Source organism: Leuciscus leuciscus, assembly GCF_965113295.1.
Source record: "Leuciscus leuciscus genome assembly, chromosome: 8".
NCBI lineage: Eukaryota > Metazoa > Chordata > Actinopteri > Cypriniformes > Leuciscidae > Leuciscus > Leuciscus leuciscus.
The window spans coordinates 16761081-16775916 of NC_138732.1; positions in this window are offsets into that span (position 1 = coordinate 16761081).

Genomic DNA, 14836 nt, shown 5'->3' on the forward strand with positions numbered 1-14836 from the left:
CAAATCTTTATCCTGTGAAAATGTGGGTGATGTGAGCTGCTGTGGAGGAATGTTCCACATTCAATACAGGTTATGCTCAGTCGACAGCATTTCTGGAATAACCACAGTACATATAACAACAACAACAACAATAATAACTATTATTATTATTATTATTATTATATAACTTAGTCCTTTAGTTTGGATAATTTGGATAGAAACAGCCATCAGGCAGTCTATTTGATACAGGTAGCATCAATGCAGAACCAGCAAATTGAATAACAGTTTTTACCTGTAGGCCTTCAAAACTCTTAACACACTGTAATTTAGACTTCATTCCATCCTTGTTGTACTGTCTGTTCATGTACTATGACAGTATTTTTTTTCCTACTGTTTACTCCAGATTTTTGCGCTGCATATATTGCACACAAACCTTAGGTAATACATAGACTCCATGATCATTTTCCACGGTTTACAAAAAACATTTGCACTTTAAAACATACTGTACATTACACATACTATTATTTAATATAAGGAAACATACATACATATATTTGTTTGTGAATACTTTACTATAAATATCCTCATAATTTGTTTGAGTCATTTTCCTCCTTCTTCTTTCTTCTTTCCCACTGTTTACAAACAACATCTGCACTTTAAAACATTCTGTACACATACCACTCATACTATGATTTAATATACAAAAATAAATACATATATTTGTTTTGTATATACTTTATATACTGGCTTCATTTGTTTGTTTTTCTTCTCTCTTTAAATTGTATGCATTTCAATGTACAATTTGTCACTGATATTTGTATACATGACAAATAAACTTGAAACTAGTTCTAGTATAGCCAGACTTGGTTTACATGTGACAAAAGCAATATAAACATTTACTAACCAAATTAAATGCTTAAAGCTACACTGTGTGATATTTTCCCCCATCTAGCGGTGAAATTGTATATGACTACCCAGTGAATATTAGTTTCTGTTCCTTTCAATTTCGAGGGCGTTTTAACTCCTACGGTGGCCGTATTTTTCCAAGATTAACATGGCTTCCAGTTCGACTTCGTCCAATTGCGCCTTTAAAACTATCACCTGTGATCCGTCACAGCACAGATTTATGTTACAAGATAAACAATACTTTTTCACCACTGACGCAAGGAAAAGTAACGCAAGTTATACTAGAGGTCGTTCTGGCGTTATGCACAACCATGCTATGGTTAGACAAGCAACTATAAAACTTTGAATTTACACAAATAGGCTGAATTACCTGTCGAGAAGAAAGCAGGCAACTTCGGTGTCCGTTTTAAAATCTTTGCTCCTCATGAGCTCTTTCCATCTGGGAAAAGTTACTCGAGTATTGACTTTGGTCTTGCGTATTTGCCTGTCGCGTTGACGTTTTAATTATCTCTTTCGCTTCCTTGGCGACTCTGCTACATGTCCTCGAGAATAGGCGTGATCCTCCATCAGCAATCTTTCAAATCTGCCGGCAGTTGCGAGTAATCTCCCCCTCGCATTCGTCTCTGTGTCACTGAGTGTAAAGCGCGAAAGGCGAAGCTTGAATTTACAGGTATGTCCCTCTTTGGCTAATGTAGTTTCAAGATGGAGGGGCAACATGGCGACCGGCATTCGAACCCCTCACCCGTATGTACTTTCAATGGCAGATTATAAACTTACGAGAATACTTTATTACTTGAAAGAAGTAAATATACATTAATGAGCACATATATTTTTGAAAGAACTAAGTGTTTTTTGCTAAGAATCAACTAAAAAAATTACACAGTGTAGCTTTAAATATGTGAACATCACATTTAGCCACTTTACTAATTATGATACAATCAAATAAAATGTTTAAATAAAAAAAAAAAATAATCAACAAATGCTGTTGGTTGATCTTAACTTGAAGTGAACCGTGAATTTTCCAATTCCTGACCAAACCAATAGAACCAACCCAACTGCTGACATTCCACATTATGAGAATATAACATTAAAACAAAAAATAGGAAAGTATATAAGAAACAGATTAAATGTTTTCTGAATTATTTGATCTTCTTAATACAGGTGCAAGTTTTAAGTGCACTCTTAGTACTGCTTTTAGAGACTGAGGTTTAGAAGTTATGATTCTTTTATCTGAGAGCGTGCACTTATAATATACTTTAATTCAGAGTATGCGTAATCTGTGGCCTCAGTAGTCCGAAGTTTGACATGTCACTGACACTGCCTCACTCTCATTTGTCTTTCATCTTTACACTGGTTACTGGAACTGAGGGGAGGATCAAATTAGCCACTGAAAATCCTTTTGAAGTAGCTCTATCAAATATGAGGAGATTAAAGGAAAACAATTTAGTGTTTTCCTCCTCTTTTATGACCTTGCACACGGTGCCATGTGCCATTTATAGGAAAATGGACACAGGAGCCAACATAGATTCTCCATCTAATATCACACAAACCTGGTCTGCATGGACAGAATAATGTGAAAAACAAAGAGGTAGAGAGATAAGGGGTGGGATGGATGGGCAGAATGCCCACATTAGAATAAATGGGAGTATCTCATTTCCTTTGTTAAATTGGATTTAGTGTGCCTGAGGTGTACACATTGCCACAAATTTGTGTTTCTTGTTTTACAGAGTTGTCTTACTTGTGGTGATTATTAGACAAAAACATATTTTGATTAGCTGTGATAAGGATGATATCTTGGTGTGCAGTTAATTAATTGTGCGTAATTGTTGTTCCACTGTTTATTGAGCTTACAGGACTGTTACTTTAAATCAGAGGTTTTCAGTCTTGACAGACCCAAGGATTCCCCAACCAGACTCTCAGCCAAACCCCAAAAAAAAAAAAAGAGAGTATTTTTTTTTCACCTAATAATAACTCAAATTAAATAATAACTAATAAATATTCTGGTATTTGGTTCTGTTACTGATCCTTGCAAGCATTTTTTAAAACAATTTCTAGCCTCCATGTCCATCTTGTCCTCAATTTTCCTCCCTGATTCTCGGCGTGACATTAAAAAAATACAAAACAGCATTTTTCTTTCATTTCAGCAAGCTGAAAGAAAAGCCTAGCATGCATGTCTTATGAAAACTGAACTGAGAAGCACAGTTTTCCTCTTCCCCAATGACTTGGAAGTCTGTCTCAGTTCACAGTTTACACTCATTACCCTTGACAACCTTGACATGGCTTCAGGACATATTAAACTCTGACATCTCACTGTATTCCTAATGACACAGTTTTATTTTTCACTTCCCTTGCCTGTCTGTTGAGTAAAAACAAGGAGTCTCTCAACAGCTGAACATACCAGTTAATATCCCTTGAGGCTGCAGAAGCTAGTTCTTGAGGTGGGGCAGCACAACAATGAAAACATAAACTTTCCTTTTATTGATGAACACAGTGGGGGTCATTCTAGTTTACCTCGGGGCCCTCTATTGGGTTTGTTTTTTTGTGTATGGGATGAAAACACTTATGGGACTCAGAAATCCACAAAACAGCCTTCTTATTCGTTATTGAATTGCAGTGCTGCGGTGCAGCTAGGTAGTAGAAAGAAATTGAGAATTTTATTTAAGGCTTTGACACCTGAAAGAATAATCAAAACATGTCCTTCTAAAAACAACAAACTTCATATCATATTAATAGTGTAATAATTGACTTAAATTGGTCAGTTTGCCCCAACAGTTAGAAATGAGCTTCCATATCAATCATCCTGCAACATGGAGCCTGCTGTGGACTGTGACTGCTCCTTATAACTTCTGAAAATGTTTTTTTACACATTATGCAAATCCCCACCGTCCTCCTTAAAGTCTCCAGAGCATGATTTCACAGAATAATCAGTCATAACTAGCTCTTACGGCTAATCCTTCCCACTAGGTGTGCAACTGCCACTTACAATTAGCATGTTAGTTTAGCATGTGGCCTTTGCCGTGGAATAAATATTCACCTCTTAGGCATCTAGAGTCACAGTTGTGGTGCAATAATTAGCAACCCAGTGTTATTTTAGTTTTATTTATAGTATTTATTATTACTTTGAATTATCTTTTATGGCTTCACTTTATTTTGATTGACACTTTAACACATTCTGTTGACTATAAGTGACGTTGCACCTGCATGTTAGTAGACTGATAGGGTTCAGGTTAGTAGAATAAGTTGACATGTTGCAAAGTTACTTATAGAGTACGTTTACACGACAACGATATGCTTAAAACAGATGACACTGTGAAAACGACTAAAAACCCTGTATTCTGCTGGCAGGCCGTTAGATGGCGATGAAACCATATCGACTAAACATGTAATACGCATGTGCATGACGTCATCGTCTTCAGAGATTCGTGTTTTTGTTGTTTACAGGGAGACCATTTTCAAAAACTTGCACTTTGAAACCCGTTTTCAAAAGTTCGCTTTCTCAGGCACCCAAAACACCGTTGGTGTGTAAACGAACGGCCAAAACACATAAAAAGTATATATATTTTTTTTTTTTTTGAAAACGGTGTCATGTAAACAGCATCACAATAAAGAGTTAGCAGATTTTAAGCAGACAGTCAACTAATTGTCACGGATTAGCCAGGCTCCACCAACAGCCAATCCCAACACTCTCAATCACCAGAATCACCCACACCTGCATCACATTCCCTCACCAATCACCTCTGTATATAAGCACACACCCCAAACACTCACATTGTCTGGTCTTGTTAGAGCATTAGTACTTCTTTACCTGCTTTTTCCAAGTTCCTGATGTCATTGTACCACTCTCTGGCATGTCTCCCAGTTCCTTGTTTTCGCCATCGTTTCCCAGGTCCTGAAAATCTGTTCCCTCACTTAGGTGTCAGCTCCATCATTCACTCATCCATGATCTCCAATCCACATGAAACCCAAAGATTGTCAGTATCTCTCCATTATTTCATCCACAAACTGCCATATCTGTCTGCACAGACTGCATTTACTTGTTACTCATCTGTGTAATAAAGAAACAACTATTGATTTGATCTCTGCCTTGAGTCTCTGTTCCGTAACACTAATACACTAATGAGAGTTAGTTGACATGTAGTGACAAAGTTACTTATAGTCAACAGAATGTTCAAAGGGGACCATCAAAATAGTGTTACTGCATTTATTGATTTATTTTATATTTTGTGTTGATTTTGTCATTTTTATTTCTATTTAAACTTTGGTTTCAGTAATTTAGTACTTGAACTGAAATAATTACATTTACTAATTACTTTTTCCATATTTTTTTAATTTTAGCTTTAATTCAATTAACAAACTACTTTAACAGTTTTATTTAACAACACTGTCCCATGTACATCAGTTTGCTCAACAATTTAAGTTTTCGTAATTTCTTAATACAATGGATTTCACACTTCCCTAATAATTAAAAGAAATGCATTTACTCTTAAACTGTAAAAAAATTCTAACCCTCCCAAATCAAAAATTCCAAGTGACCGATAACATCTAAATTTTTCAATTGGCCCAAGTGAAATTCTTGTTGCAATAGTCTGTTAACATTGGCTCAATGAGAAATAATACGTCAGACTAATTGAAAAATTTAGATGTTATCGGTCACTTTACATTTTTGACTTGGGGATGTAATTTTTTTTTACAGTGTATGTCTACACTTATAATCTGTTGTTTTTGTTTTTTTACTTATTTTAATTAGAACTAAAGCCTATTTTACATGGTTTATGAGGTCTATAAGGTATATTGCTCCTTTCTTTCTTTATATTGGAGCAACCTTGGAATTTTAATTAAAACTAAAGCCTATTTTACATGGTTTATGAGGTCTATAAGGTATATTGCTCCTTTCTTTCTTTATATTGGAGCAACCCTAGAATAGAAAGTTGGGAAACATTTGGACACTGCTTCTCTTTCATATAAAGTTTAAAATCTAACCCGTTTCCATACTTTTCATGAAATAAAAAGATTCAAGTTACTCAGACCCTCATCCCCTCTTATGTTCACTTCCCTTAGTCCTCTCTGAGAAAACATTTCAACTGTGTCCTTAAGAGCCATCAACCATCATTATCCGCCTTCATATCCAAGCCCTCTGCCCCTGATTTGCTTTTAAGAGATCCTGTTCCAGACCACAAGAACAGATCAAAGACCTTTTATTATAATCCCTGCATATTCATATCGGCCTGAGGACGGATCCCATAGGGCCCTGAAAACATGGTCTTGCCCTTTCTGTTGTAAGTTCAGTTTTAGAACATTAATTCAGTAAAGTGCATCACAACTCTCACAAAACAAAAAAAGAGTCCCTAATGAGGACAGTATTTCCTCCATCCATCATTGTTGATTATCTGGGCATTGTTGATTAACTGGGCAGAGATGTCCTCTCTAAAACCATCTAGAAAGCTAAACAGACCACCTTCCTATCTGTTCTGCACCATAACTGATATCATCTAACAGAGCAGCCTAGGCTGAATGGCTTAAATTGGAGACTGTATACAAGCTTTGGTCTAAAGATAAATCCCAGACCAGACCACACACATTAGATCCAATATTGAAATAATGTTCATTACTAGTATAAATGATATATTGTTTTGGGGAGATGATGAACAATTCCAATTTCCCTTGTGGCCATAGAGATGCAATAATATAAATGTGTAAAAAAAAATTAAAATTAAAATAAAAAAGCAACCTGAAATGATGAGGTCATTAAAATGTTTTTCTGTGGTCCACTTTTATGTTTCGCACTGAAATTAGCATGCTGCTAACAGTCAATTAGTCACTAGCGCACTGTCTCACACCCATGGTCAGTCAGACGGAGGAAGATTGGAGGGAGTCAAAGAGCAGTCTGGTGTCCAGTCTTGGCTCTTCATCAAACGCTTAGCGTGGCCAGAGCAGTTTGACATCAACCAGCTGCTGTGTGTCATCTTTTCCTCTTCCTCTCCCTCTCCCCATCTCTGTTCATGGACATAGAAGGCTCCACTCAGATTGCACTTACTTTGGCAAACCTTCATCCATCCAGAGCTGTTTAATCTTCTCCAGAAGTGAATCTCCTGCAGCAGCTGCCTGTCCTGCACCACTTTGATCACCGGTGTGCACAGTGTGTGTCTCACTCCCTTTGCCTGATCACAGCTGTCTCAGCTGGATGTGTTCTCCAGCACCACTGAAGAGCTTGGTCCTTAAAGACTGTCAACTATGCAAGACTTAATTTCAAATTCACACAACTTGGTTATGTTTCATTGTGCACTGAACTTCAGAAGGTGTGGACCACACAGCTCTAGCTAGGGACACAGCTCACAGCTCTAGTTACCTGTTAGCAAGACCTCAATCTCACTGCAACCCTACAGGTTTGAGCTTCAAAACTGCAATATCTACTTTTTCAGTAAATCTGTATATCTAAAAATCCTTAAAACAATCACATTTATTTGGGTAGTAAAATTGTGCATTATATTAATTTTTATTTTATTTTTTGTGATTTGTTATAACTGATGAATAGCTGACATTTCAATTAAAAACCATATTGTATAAATAATTGAATAATTTTAAATGCTATTTAAATGCTAAAAATGAATTTATGCATCAATACGTATAAAGTTTAAAAGAAAGATGTTCATTTTGAAATTGAGCAATTGAGAAATGAGCATGCACATGCAATATTGGACAATACATCATCTATATCTACAAATGCCAATAAAAAAAGCAATCTATAATAACCGATAATCAATATTGTGTCAACATATTTTGCAGTTTATACATTTCAGAAAATATAAACTACCGTTTGGGGGCAGTAAAATTTTATGACAGAAATTAAGACTTTAAAGGGATAGTTCACTTTGAAATAAATTTTTGGTATGTTTTAGCTTACCTCAAGGGCATCCAAGATGTAGGTGTCTTTTTTTCCGCAGTAGTTTCAATTTTGATATTTTTAGGTCAAACCGTTCTTGTCTGTCAGTCATATAATGCAGGTCGATGGTCACTGTCTCAAAGAGCATGCACAGAGTCCAAATTAAAACAATTCCCCATCGTCCAAATTAAACAATTCCCCATCGTAAGTACACATTGATGGCCTAAGACACGAAACGAGCGGTTTGTGTGAGAAAACGAACAGAATTTATATCGTTTTTACATCTTATACACAGCCATGTCGAAGTGATCTGACGTGTACGCAGACTGGTGCATAGATATATACACACTAGATGTCACCTTGTCTACGGCAGTTCATTGGAACGAATGTCTTTAAGGCGACATCTAGTGTATATATCTATGCACCAGTCTGCGTACACGTCAGATCACTTCGACATGGCTGTGTATAAGAGGTAAAAACAATATAAATACTGTTCGTTTTCTCACACAAACCACTCGTTTCGTGTCTTAGGCCATCAATGTGTACTTACGATGGGGAATTGTTTAATTTGGACGACGGGGAATTGTTTTAATTTGGACTCTGTGCATGCTCTTTGAGACAGTGACCATCGACCTGCATTATATGACTGACAGACAAGAACGGTTTGACCTAAAAATATCAAAATTGAAACTACTGCGGAAAAAAAGACACCTACATCTTGGATGCCCTTGAGGTAAGCTAAAACATACCAAAAATTAATTTCAAAGTGAACTATCCCCTTAATACAGAAAGGATGCATTAATCAAAAGCGACTTATTTTTTACATTGCTACAAATCATGGTTTCCACAAAAATATTAAGCAGCACAACTTTTTTCAACATTGATAAAAAATAAGAAGAAATGCCGATATTTTTGTCAAGTAAATGCAGCCTTGATGAGCATTAGAGACTTTTCAAAAACATTTAAAAATCTTACCTCAAACTTTTGAATGATAGTTTATTTTGAATTAGAAAATTTAGTAAATTTAGTAAAAAGGTCATTATTCTAAGCTCATTTGCAAATAAACATTTGCATATAAATAAATAAACGTCAAAATCCAGTGTCTGATAACTTTAAGTACATTTATTCAGTTTCAACGATGTTTTGATAAAAAAAAAAAAAAAAAAAAAAAATACTGTTAAGGAAAAAGGATTTTTGCACTGACACCAAGTTGTCGGGGATTCTGTTCTAGAAAGTAATATATCCACTTCTCAGCCTTCAAAGCCCTGGCTCAAAGGGGACTGACTTAGAGAGGAAAGCTATCGTTTGAGAATGGTCTGTTCAAAAGTATTACCTCCATCTGCTAAAGGCTCTCTTTATGTCTCCCCAAAGCCCTTTCCTCTCTCCCTGCACTGACCGTGTGTCCAAACTAATCAGACTACCTGTCTTCAGCGTGACCAGTCTCAGTCTGTTCATTTGGCAGATCCAGAGACTCCTCTGTCAGCCAAGTGACAGAAAAAAAAAAACCCTCCAAACACTCTTTCTTGCTGACATCTGGCTCCTTGGCTCACTGCAGAGACAGAGCACCATATCTGGTTCTCTGTCAACAAGGACAGCAAGCAGAGAGTCTGCAGTAAATAGTGAGTTTTTAAATAAATAAAAATCCCAGAATTTTAATATTTAAAAGATCTTTTTTTATTATTGTAATTATAATTTTTTTTTTTTTACTTAAGTTATTTGTACAGGTGTTAACAATACTGAATCAAATGTTGGAAAGATTTCATGTTGGAGAGATACCTGCTTTGGCATCCAGTTGATTGCTAATTACTTTAAAAAACAAAACAAAAAAAAAAACAGGCATTCTGCCCCCATCTCATTTCCCAAAAATCACAGTTGCTAAAAGGCCACCGCATTATACGCAAGCAGCACAGTGATCAGTCAGTGTCTGAGATCAAAACCACCAACCCACATTTGTACATCTCCATATAAAGGTCAGCTGGTGATTCATGGGAGGCCTCAGATGGGAGGGACAGTTGTCTTGCCAAGGGGCCTCAAACCCCTGGTCAAAATTTCCCCTATGTACTTTCGGTTCAGGGTAAATCCATTATTTCTACATAGATTAGTGAACCGAAGCACTTAAAAAAAAATTCTCATTCAAAATCTATATGTCTGACTGTGTTCTGAACATAGAGATGTTTTGAAGTTTGCTATTACTGCACCAATGTGGAAATGTCAGCCAATTCTGCAAACTGATTTTTTATTAATTTTTTTTAAAGCTGATAACTGATATATTTGCCACTATTATATATCAGTCCAATGGCCGGTTGCATAAAACGCATAGCTGTGTCTACACCGTGCACAAGTGATCCACTGCAAAATCCACAATGCAAAGTCAAAGAGACCCCATTAAAATTTGTGAAATTATCTACACTGGATGAGGCGTGAAAAGAACAGAAGACAGAAGTGACAAGTCTATTCTTTTTGTACCATCCATTGCCAAGGTTATTTATGTCAATCATTGCACTTTTGGATTCAGTCCCGCATTTAAATATGGTTGTCACTCATGAAACTTTGCAGTGAATAGTTAGCAGCATAAAGAAAACAAAAATCTAATTGTGAACAGGATCTACACAGATAATGCAACAACATATCAACACTACACAATTAATCTGTTTAATCACAATTAATTGTGTTTAAATTTGTCTGGTTATGGTAAAAGAATAGAAGTAGATTCTGAGCTACAATGCTAAATGCTTCAAAAAACATAAATAGAAACCCTTGACACTTCACAGAGTGCTCTCACAAGTACAAGGCTGGTATCATTATTTATTTATTATATTTATACTACAGGGCCGTTGAATGCTTGTATCTGATTGGTTGACGAACGTTCTAAGGTGTGCAATTATTTTCAGGGAAACGCACGGCTAAAGTAGTTCCAGGCAAGTCTTGACCGCATTACAGTTCCATATCACTTCGCGTAGTTAACTGTAATAACGGAAAATAGGATACAATTCATAACAAGAAAAAAAAAGACAGACAATTTTGATTTTCCGCAAGTAAATTTGAATATTTATAGTGAACATGAAAATTTTAACAACTGGGCGACGGCAGTATTGGATAACCCAGATGAAAAAACAAATAAACTGAAGAGGACATCAAAAGCAGCAGGCAACAACAAAAGACATAAAACAATCAGCTAAGAACAGCTAGACAGACTCGAGGGCGAAAAACAGGAAGAAAACACACACACAAAAAAACAGCTTGGACTGTCAATGTGTTTAACGACTGGCTTAAGGCCAAAAATATGTCTGTGGACAAAGTAGAGAGAGACGGGGCAGACACTTTAAATACCCAGCTGCGGGCTTTCTATGCCACTGTCCGAAACGCATCAGGCGCAGAGTATTCAGTGTCAAGTTTTCTCTCCCTACGAGCTGGACTGAACCTCTGCTAACATGCAGCCCCATGCGCTTGATCTGCCATTTTCGAAGAATAACTTCACAATCAATGGAAATGTGCAGTTTAATTTTAACAAATAAAGTATATAGTCCTATCTATATAGAACATTGAACTGAATTTACATAAATAGATCTGTCCTGCTGCACGGGTTTTCGTTACAGCCTACTGTCAATAATAGAAAAATAAAATTAACAAATGAATTAAAAATTAATTAATAAATAAATAAAATAATATTGATGTTTTCTGTTATTGCAACCTCTCTCTGTCTCTGTATCTAATAACTGCACTAATAACTGCATTGGTCTGCTATCAGTGGCTCAAACCTCCATTACTAACTCTTAAAGGGGGGGTGAAATGCTATTTCATGCATACTGAGTTTTTTACACTGTTAAAGATGGCTTGCCAGCAGCCATATCACCCTGTAGCCCAAGACTGGTTGCCCACTGAAACTAAGCAGGGCTGAGCCTGGTTAGTACCTGGATGGGAGACCTCCTGAGAAAACCAGGTTGCTGCTGGAAGAGGTGTTAGTGAGGCCAGCAGGGGGTGCTCAACCTGTGGTCTGTGTGGGTCCTAATGCCCCAGTATAGTGACGGGGACACTATACTGCCAAAAAGAGCACCGTCCTTCGGATGAGACGTTAAACCGAGGTCCTGACTCTCTGTGTGTCTTTAAAAATCCCAGGATGTCCTTCGAAAAAGAGTAGGGGTGTAACCCCGGCATCCTGGCCAAATTTGCCCCTTGGCCTCTGTCCATCATGGCCTCCTAATCATCCCCATATACTGATTGGCTTCATCACTGTCTCCTCTCCACCAGTAAGCTGGTGTGTGGTGGGCGTTCTGGCGCAATATGGCTGCCGTCGCATCATCCAAGTGGATGCTGCACATTGGTGGTGGTTGAGGAGATTCCCCCATCTATGTAAAGCGCTTTGAGGTCTCAGAAAAAGCGCTATATAAATGTAACAAATTATTCATTATTATTATTATAAAGAGTTGGATTCCCATGCTAAACATGGACAAAGTTTCAAAAATTAAGTTGTACGTTTGATGGAGTTTTTCTGTGCCAAAAATACTCCTTCCGGTTTGTCACAAGTTTCGGAAAGTTTTTTTCGAGTATGGGCGTGTGTGACGTCAGATGGGGTGGAATTTCCTTATATGGGTCCTAACGCGCGCGCACCCGTAGACCAGAGCGAGAGAGCGAAAGCAGTACGCCCATCAAAGCGCCGTGCTCGGCTTTAGGGAAGTCATCAACGGAGTTGTGCAAGTGTTCTTGGTTGTTCCCTGCATTTCGACGATGATTGTTTTATAAACAAGGCCCAGTTCAATGCCGGATATGCAGATCGTCTAATGCTTAAGGATGGAGCAGTCCCAACGATAAAGGTTCACGGTTGTGCATTGGAACCGCAGGCGGTGAGTAAAACTGCTTCAAATGTCTGTGTGTTGTTAGCTATCGGCGCGTAAGCACAGCAAATAAACAACATGATCATGTATAGTTAATGTATCTATGGAGCGCATGCGATGTATGGTGTGTGTGATTCACGCTCGTAATTCTTTAGCTTCGCCCACACGGCACGCCTCCAGCCGCTCGTTTTTTTCCGGAAAGACTCGGTACAGCCTATCTTTCTTTTATAAATATAATAAAACTAAAGACTTTTTGGAGATATGAAGGATGCAATACTACTCTATAGGTACTCAAGATTAACATGAGATTGACTGAAACTGAGTGTTTCACCCCCCCTTTAAATGACGTTTTGGAATTAGCAACAAAGGCATGGGAATTGATGCGTAAGAAATTAGTCCTACATACAAGCGCCTTTTAATGACAAAAAAACTTGACAAACATCTTGAAATACATCATCTGAACAAAGTTTCGAGGTGTAGTTACTGTAGTATAAGCGGAATAATTGACTCCAGGCCGTTGAATTATTAGAAAAATAATGCACACCCGAGGTGTAACGGCCACTCCACTTCGCGTTGCGACCGCATTATACCACCTTGGGTGTGCATTCTTTTTCTAATAATTCAACGGCCTGTCGTCAATTATTCCTTATATATATATATAGGCCTATATATATATATATATATATATATATATATATATTACATTTCAGTATCGACTTGAGCCGCGTTTCCACCGCAGGAACTTTCCCCAGGAACTAGGAACTTTGGGCTGGTACTCGATGTGTTTACACCGCAGGAACCAGGGTCTAAATGAAGTTCCGGGTAAATATTTCCCCCTCCGATAGTCCCTGCTCATGAGGTAGTACTTTTTCAAAGTTCAGGAACTTTCAGGGGTGGGACTTGTGCGCTGCACAAGCTGATTGGTTGTGTTCACGCCGCATTTTGGTTGGATGACTCCGCGCAGATTAAAAAATCTATTGCGGTTCGTGTCGGGGCTTCATGCAGTAAGAGTTGTCTGTCTGCAAATATGGAATTTAATAAAAAAAAAACTGGTGGACTGGCGACGAGTTTCAGGCTTTATTAAGGGTATTTGTGGAAGAGGAAACTTTCTGCGCGTTCGTCCCAGCCATCTCACGGTCAATGTCCGCTGATAACATACACATTTTATATCTAACGTTAGCATTACGAGCTACTGAACACGCTTTATCAGTGCTCGTCTCTTTTCTGCCACAGCTTTTATTATTGAGTCATTATGTTTACACATTGTCATCTATTGCAAGGCACTCCAAACCATGTTACAAATTTACTATAACAGGATTGAAATAGCGCTTTGAGGTTAGTAACAAACAACTATTTACAAGACTATTCACTATTTATGATTGATAGACGGGGTTCAGGCTTTTTTTAAGCGTATTTGCAAAAGAGGAAATTTTTGCGCGTTCGTCCCAGGCATCTCACAATAACTGATAACATACGTTGTCTAATTTTATACGCATACAAGCTTTCTGAACACGCTTTAGTATCAGTGCTCGTCTATTTTGTTTAGTTAATTACCTCGTTAGTAAACCAATACATAACTGCAGCACAGTTTGAATCTCCTCCATACTTATTATAAATGTGGTGCTCAAAACTGATTACTGTCTGTCGCAGACTGGGAGGAGCAGTTGCGTGCAGTTTACCTTCCCGGTACTTTAGACCGCGGTGTAAACGCAGAAAGCAACCGGTCTGGGGCAAAAAAAGTTCCTGGGAAAAAAGTTCCTGGGACAAATTGTTCCGGGTAATTTCGGTGGAAACGCGGCTTTGGTACCAAAGTACTGGTACTTTTGACAACACTAGAATACTGATAACCCAACAATAAGGTCCTTTAAAACTTCTCAGTCTCTAGTCAAAAGTTTGATATGATATGACAAAATTTTCAATTTGCAGTAAATTATGGTATGGTACCACTCTGTGTGAAAGTCTTTTATTTCATATTAAATGTATTTTACACGATTGCTTCTCTCTCACTTAGTCTCACTCCTCTTTCTTTCTCAGCACTTTCTCTCTGAAATGAGGGATGGGTCACTTCCATTTATTTTGTTTTTACACGTTCCCCAACACTCCAAAGCAATTATATTAAAGACATTCTATAACCTCAAGTAAGGTGTCCATCTGGGTCAAAAAAATAAAAAATAAAAAATAGCTGTAATTAATTTTGAAATAATGAACGTTTAGCCCCTATGGCGCTCCATAATTAACA